This window comes from Antennarius striatus, chromosome 7, assembly GCF_040054535.1.
Source record: "Antennarius striatus isolate MH-2024 chromosome 7, ASM4005453v1, whole genome shotgun sequence".
Classification (NCBI taxonomy): Eukaryota; Metazoa; Chordata; class Actinopteri; order Lophiiformes; family Antennariidae; genus Antennarius; species Antennarius striatus.
This window is the reverse complement of record NC_090782.1, coordinates 25,626,581-25,632,555: the sequence shown is the minus strand read 5'-3', so window position 1 is coordinate 25,632,555 and position 5,975 is coordinate 25,626,581.

Genomic DNA, 5,975 nt, shown 5'->3' with positions numbered 1-5,975 from the left:
TATAAAAAGCTTTTCATCCACCCATCAGACGGATTAACCCATATTCCAATGTCATTTTGTAATAGCAATAAAACCAGACAAAAATAAAAACGTGCCCCAGAATAATGAAAACCCAGTCCTGGATACAGGTGTGACTCACCATCAACTTCAGAACTAATTCAGTTGGGGTTTATGTTTTATTACAAAAATACTTTCGCTTAAAGGACTCGAAAGTAAAGGTTGTTTTATATAATAAATATTATTTAAAACTCTTTTCTGTTACTGTAGTTTTTGACCACTTTAAGAGAAATTAAATGCGATGATATGAGCTGTCACCTTTTTTGGCCACTCCAAGCACCCATAGTGTAACAGCCTGGATTACATTAAAGTTGTTTTTTTTAAACTGGATTTTGGCTAATGACATTTCCTCTTTTGCGTATTCAACAGAAAATTAGCAGATACTCGCTTATTGCTTTCTTAATTAAAATGTATTGACATCTAAAACTTATTCCTGTCACATCCTAGTTGAGAAGCTCAGGAGTTTATTTAACAGCAGCGATTCAGGAACGAAAATCTAACAGAGAAATTAAATATTCATGGATGTTGAGCAGCAGCGCTGCTCCAAAGACGATGACCGCTGCCTTGTAGAATCTGGGACGCGGTTCAGCTGGATGTTCACATGGCGTCCCACACATTAGATGTCCATTAGCTTCTCCGATGTCGGTGGGGGTCACTTGGGACTGGGGGGCTGCCTGGATTTGGGGCAGCGTGGCTCAGCAGACACAACACGGGCCGATGTGGGCCAGACGGCCAGCTGAGCATCAGGCCTGCACCAGAGCATCAGGGTTACGAATGTAACTAAGCAGCAGCGTTGAGCTGCAGCTGTTACACAACGGCTTCAAAAGCACAACTTTATTCACACAGACAGACACACTTCCTGTTTTTAACCAACAGCAGCTCACGTGAGTCATGATCACATTTATTCTCTCCTGCATCCGTCTTCTGCCTCCATCTGGCTGCACTTCTGCCCCCGATCAATAGTAAACACACTACCCATGATGCCGCGCTGCCGTGACTATGGATCACTGCGAGGATGAGCAGGACAGTTGATCATCCTGTCCAGCTCTGAGAAAAACAACAGGTGTGTGTGTGTGTGTGTGTGTGTGTGTGTGTGTGTGTGTGTGTGTGTGTGTGTGTGTGTGTGTGTGTGTGTGTGTGTGTGTGTGTGTGTGTGTGTGTGTGTGTGTGTGTGATGGTAGAATGACAACAACAAACAAGTTTGTGTCCAAAGTTGGAGAACAGAATGTTTCCTATCCAGTCTCACATAACTAACAAAAATACCACAACTACTACTATTATGACTACTATTACTATTAATACTATTAATGTTACTACTACTACAATTCTACTATTACTACTATGACTAGTATAACTATTAATACAATTCATATTGCTATGACTACTATCACTGTTACGACTATTACTATTACAACTACTACTATCACTGCTAATACTACAACTATTACTACTAGTAGTAATAGCTGTTCTACTAATACTAGTGTGAGGTCGATCAGCAGGAGCCCCCCATTGGTGGTTATGTAACGAGGTGAAAGGTTGTCAGCAGAGCGTCCAGGTGTGTTAGCGTAGCGTCTGAACAGGACTGTCTTTGACAGGAGCCTCGGGTCCTGGCGGGGGTTCTTCCTGTTCTACAGCAGCAGAACAACAGGCCCTGCTGCTCTGGTGTTGACTCTACTGACTGTTTGTGGTGATCTCCACGGCAGCGGGTGCATTCAAGGTGTGTTTGTGATGTTGACAAGAGTCAAATATCAGCCCTGTTGTTGTCTGAAGCCGATGCTTCACAGCTCCGCCACCGCAGCAGAAAAAGGATCCACTATGAAGCCCCGACATTTACCTCTGGAGGGAGATAACAGTTTATTCATAACTGAGAATTTGTTCCAGCTCCTCTCCTATATGAATAGAGAGTTTAAAAGTCCAAAATGAAAATACAGTATGGATTAAATGTAGAAATCCTTCGCTTGTTCAAGCTTCGAGTTGCGCGGCTTCACTACAGTCACATGATACTGTACACGCGTGCTATTGGCTGACAGCATCTGAAAGTGCGCTACATTCAGAGACTCACGGAACGCAGCGCTTCCGTGTGTTAAAGAAACACATAAAAGTGCTTTAAACAGTCTGTCAGAGTGTTTTAAAGGTAACACAGATAGAAGGTGGTTTAATATCAGGATGGGAGGGTTCAGAAACGTTTAAATTATCGTTAATAATAAAATAAATAGTTTGTCGCTGTATCTCGGAATTTTGTATTTCGCGGGTAGTTCCTGGAATGCATTAACCGCGGGTAACGAGGGATTACTGTACTTGCTTGAAATATGGAGATGATTTTTGCAGCTGCATATGATAATCCATTAGATTATTGTAGGAACGGGAACCCTTCTAGACTTCTAGCTAACAGCACTTTGTTAGCTTCAGAAGCTAAATAATTTGATCCAGCGTCATTATTGTATTAGAATAGACCACCAGAGAAAACAGTGATGAGTTTTAATTTATGCGCCTGTTTGAGAGACGCTGTCCCGTTATTGACTCTGTTGTTTTGTCAGAGGAACACAAAACTAGTCGGTAAATTCCCGCTGGATGTTTTGTGCAGCTCCGGCTGGAGAAGCAGATTTGGAAGTTTTGATTACACTTTCTTTAACATCAGACATTAATTTATTTTTAACATCTCCCCAACTACAGGAAAGCATCAACCTAGAATTAGATTAGATTTCTGTGCAAATAAAAGGACTTCCTCCTCAACGTTGCAAGATCTTTTTTCATTTTCCGAATTACGCAAAAGCACCTGATGTGATTTCCTCCAACCTTCGTTGCCCATTTGAGGAAAGCCAGACAGATATATGGAGGATTGTTTGACCTTGGCAGAGGTATGTGGTCTGCTGGTTCTTGGCTGGTCAGACGCTGTTAGTCATGTTGTTAAACCAGCGCTACCACCTGGCGCTGTTTGCATAGTCCACACCTGACTAATGCTTGCGTGACAAGTGCCTGAGGCCGGCTATGATTGCGTCCTGCACCGGTGGCGCTTACTACAATCCCTCCATTCACAGTTGGACGTCTGAATCAACAGAGAAACAACAGAGGGTAAACTCACAGAGAACACTGCAGCCATGATAACCAGCAATGAAAACCGCCAATGATGTCACGGGTTAACACTTTAAATCTTACAACATGTTTGCATAATGCGGACTCGGCTGACCTTTCCTTAAATAGCCCCAAGAGAGTCATTCCAGTGGTTATAGTTGAAGGCCACAGTGAGCATCTGGTTGTGCCCCCGGTAGTCCCCTGGTCGGACAGATGAGGGTCCTGAGGGTCCTGAATGCTCGCCGTCAGACCCCCACGAGACAAAACAGGACCACAAAGACTGACCCATTTAGAACACGTCAGCCCGACCACGACGCCTCCTCGGCTCAAAGCCAGACATCAGCCCCAAACTGTCATTATCAACACAAAATGTGAGGTTAGTCTTGTGTTTCTTCTACTAAAACCTTTGTAGCTGACACTCTGGTATTTCTATCCAATTTTCTGTGGTTGTTGTCAAGGAGACGCTGAGTCAAGTCAGTGCTATGTTCCATCCTGCTGTATCATTTGTTTAATGAGAGCAGGTCAGAAATAGCTTTATGACACCCGTGTTGGTCTTTCCTGTCTATAGACACCAGGATCATACCTGTGCACCTGATAGCCGTGGATCCTCGTTTGCTTTGGGTTTGTAGTTCAGCTGAAGGTCAACCAGCCATAAATCCAAAGGACGTGATGAAAGATAGGCTGAGTGTCAACCTCACCTGTGGTGTGGGGGGGGTACATTTTCGCTTTCGCAAAAGCATAGAACCATCCAAAAATGATCTTCTCCAGACTCAAAGACAGCAAATATCCCAGTATTCATATCAGTCTGAGCGTTTCCGTTCATTTCAGTGTCATTTCAGCCTCTGCTCTACTGAGTCACCGGTTTGAAGGACTTTTACCAAAAAAAAACCCCCTGACAAACAAACAGGTTGATGTAGTGCCGGGAAACATCCCAGACACCACCTGTGGCATTGACCTGAGATGAGATTTTATTTTATCTCGTCCAAAATAGGCAGACCGTGACCGGAAACGAGACGCGAGTGCAGGGATGTTACTGGAACCAGTGTGCTGGGAAACGTTCCCAATTTGTGTCCATTTAGCTTTACGGCCTGCAGCGATTGGTCCAAACCTGAGACCAGTTGTTCAGTTAGCTTGGAGTGTGTCATCGGAGCAGCTGCTCTCTGTCGCTCCTGCGATATGATGTGTGTGTTCCGTATTGTTGGGGTGATTTGCGACGGGCGGTTAACGCTTCATGGGGAAGCAATGGCGTGAGGGATGAATACCCCCCCAGAAGAGCATCAGTACCACCACAACCACTTTGTTGTTGTTGTTTGGAACTATTTGCTCAAAGGCAAACCCTATTTTAACTCTAATTCATTAAAATACAATACAAAATACACAAGAAAACCTTCTTAGGAGGACTGGGGCAGTTCATTGAAATGCTGAGGGGCTTTTAATTTTACAGGAAGTCTTGATTTGTTTTCTCCTGAACGGAAGATGTTGAATTTTCCATTTCTTTTTGGAGTTTTTCAACCAATGAGATGGATTTAATCCTGATGTTCTGATTCTGTCTCCACGACCTGCTGAGGGGTGAACCTGAGGCTTCACCTGATTTATTGTCATTTCAGATATTAACATCCCCTGAGGAGAGGATGATCCCAGTGCGGCCGTCTCATCTCCACAGCCAAGCCCCGATGAGGGTGAAGTGGGGACGGACACGCTGCGATGAAGAGGAGGCCTCCTTCATCCCAGCTGGACTCATGTGAAACCAGAAAGGTGGAGATGGAACGCCTGAGCCGAAAAGAGCTTTTTAAGGCAGCGTGAGGTAAAAGGTGTGAACTCGAAGCAGAAAGTGGAACGCAAGTCCTGAGATGGCGGCGTCCTGACCTGGCGGCGTCCTGACCTGGCGGCGTCCTGACCTGGTGGCGTCCTGACCTGGCGGCGTCCTGACCCGGCCTGAGCCGTTCTCCAATCAGAGAGAAGATGAGCTCAAAGACGTGAACCCATGGAGGTCATTCAGACTCATGTCAAAGACTCGGTCTTCTGTTATGTGCTTTGGTGCATTTAAGACAATGTGAAGAACTGAACTCTCCATCACAAAGTGATGAGCATTCAGTGTTCACCACACAGCTGGGGGGGCGGGGGGCTCATGACGAGCCTCAAGGACAGTTATGTACTCATGCTCTTTTATTTCCTGGTTTCCGTTTGTCCTTGGTCGTTGTTGCTGTACAGTGACATCACATTCTGAGTGGGTGGGGGGCTGATCGGGCTCCCCCAGGCTGCAGACACAAACCTCAGTTCTCTCAATGAATTGCTGGTAATTAAATCCTCCACAGCACGGCGAGGCGGGTTGGGGTGGGTCGGGCGACCTCCGTGCAGCCGTGTCGCTCCCAGCTGAGAGCTTCCACTCCACGGCGCTGACTCAGCCTCGCCGGCGTGGCGCTGACTCGGTACACGCCACACAACTTCCTGTTGAGCCTCAGGCTTCCTCCGTCCAGTCCAGCCTTTATGGCTCGTCTCTTCCTGAGCTGTTATTTAGAAATACTGTGTTGTGTATAAAAGGTCACCTGTCTGGAGTCGGAACAGGTCGCTCTGTTGTGTTTAAGCTGCGTAATGAGATTTACCTAAATCACAGCGTTTAACCAAACCTCATTTACTCCTGATTCTTCTTTATTGGATCTGCTCATTAAAATCCTTTTGTTTTCTGACTGAAAAAAACAAAAGCAACAGGTGGACGGTAGATCCCACCACACAGCCACACACTCCCCAAACATCACACGACTCTGTAAAGGTTTGAAGCCCAAACTGATCTTGAAATTATTTTTTAAAGCCGTTGTCAGTTGAAATCTTTGGATTGACCCAGAATC